Genomic DNA, 2,188 nt, shown 5'->3' with positions numbered 1-2,188 from the left:
GAATATTTTTAGGGTGATATTAATGTTTGGGTTAACAATAAAGCAGTTCAGCCACCCGCTGCTTCAGGCGGGAGTGAAATGTATTTATATTTTTTTAAATTGCTTAGATTATAGAATGACGTGGTCTTACATTTATCAAATCCATTTATCACATAATTTACAGGGTGTCCCTCCAAGCATATGTACACAATTTATTTTAACCGCAAAAGTACATTACGCACCGCCGAACCATTCTCTGCCCAAATATAGCGCCAGCGGTGCGAATTAGACGCCCAGTTTAAGCGCTAACCCTTGTTTTACTCAGAATTTATAATTATTTTTGAAAATTTCATTGAAAAATTGGGGCTGACGAATTTATAGGATTGGCGCCAGTTAACGAAATCAGCCGAAAATGGGCCCCCTTTTTCTATCTATATATGTAGAAAATCACTTCTGACATTTAAATACGATAACGGTTAGTGCTGAAACTTGGGCATATGCTTTCTTAGCGCTAGCGCTATATTTCGGCGGAGTATGAGGATTATGGCGATACTAAAATATTCTTTACGTTAAAAAAACAAAAACAAAAAAGAACAGATGAAAAACTACTTTTTTATCATTCAGCTTTTTGGGGGGGAGGGGGCGGTCGCTGCATGTACTTTAATTCTTAGGTCATATCTTACACTATGTGTTGCTAACATTACTATTTATTAAGTTTAGTGCAGTGAGGGTAATAAATGTTGGCGTGCATTGTGATAAACATAAATAAATTAAACAACTTACATAAAAATCTAACGAATGCTGTTCAATAGTTTTTCGTAGCATAAGAACTGAAGGAGAGGATCCTCGCATCAGTAAACAGAGCGCTGCTCAATTCTTCCGCATTGGGCGTTAGGCGCAGATTTGAATTTCTGGACGCGATTCTTTAAAAAAAGTAGTTCTGGGGGATTCTGTTTTCTTTTAGAGATTTAAAAGAACCAATTGTGCGTTCATGTTGAGTCACGTAGCCAGTTCGTTTGTTTCAAAAACTCGTGGGCGGAGTCTATTCTAAAGATCTCATTTCGCAGTAGACGATACATAAATTTAAGATCAGATGCGTTTGACGCTATATCATCGACTTAAATTTTATTCAGAAGCGGCACACTCAAAACTTGAAAACGTGCACGGTATTTCCATTCCATAGCCACGCCAACAAAACGTCCAACGTAGTAGAACACCTGGAGTTTCAAACTGAAATAAAATCAAATGCTTCGAAGAGACGTGGAACGAAGTTGAAAACGCGGCTGAGTTTAAGCTTTTAGCCAAGCATATGAGATGCATAGAAGCGATACCTACATTCTGCCTGCGGAGTATAGCAACTTTAGGATATGGATCGAAGACGAAAAAATGTAGAATACAAAACCAGAAATGTATTTTCTCGCTCGCGGGGGCGTATATGGTATTTTCAAATTATATGAATACTTTCAGAAGCACTCCAGATTTGAGGAAGTAAAATACGAAATATGCCGTTTCAAAAACTTAAAAAAAGACGTGAGTTGTTTACCTATTTTAGTTTTGCTTGTGTTCATATTTTTATAAATCTTGAGACCAGAGACGTTTGTGGAGAAATTGGCCTAATGGTAGATTCACAGGTGGAGAAGAATATATGCGAACTTACACGAATTCTGAAACCACGGAACAATTTTTTTTTAGGAAATAGCAATACAACTTTCTTAGCCGTTAAACTATAGATACTACCGGAGACTAGAAAAAAAAGAACTACTAGATAACTAAGAAAATATTTGGGAACATTAGTGCAGAGAGAATGCTGAATCAAATTATGTCGGTTTGTATTTTTATTACATTTTATCCCCTTGTTTCTGTTTTTTTATACATGTGAGATATGTCCGGTGAATGGACGCAAGATTGCTCTTTTTACGTATAAGGCTGTATAAACGTTAGCTTCCTCATTAGATATTCCTTAAATTAAAAAAAAAGAATTACGGTTCATTATCACTAATGATCCCAGGCATGATCCCGCGGTTGCGAGTCCCCGTTTTTCCATGCCACGAGCGCCACATGCACAAGAAATAATAATCCTATACTTTCGACTCGTTGCCGCTCGTAAAGGAGCTCTGTTCGGTTCACGGATTTTGCACTATTTTGTTGTTGTTGTGTTTAACGCGATAGAGTTTAGGAGCTCGTGTAGCAGATAATCCGGCGTCGGTGG

The sequence above is a fragment of the Ixodes scapularis genome, unplaced genomic scaffold (assembly GCF_016920785.2).
Source record: "Ixodes scapularis isolate PalLabHiFi unplaced genomic scaffold, ASM1692078v2 PGA_scaffold0__279_contigs__length_252992795, whole genome shotgun sequence".
NCBI classification, from domain to species: Eukaryota; Metazoa; Arthropoda; class Arachnida; order Ixodida; family Ixodidae; genus Ixodes; species Ixodes scapularis.
Note: the sequence above shows the minus strand (reverse complement) of the source record.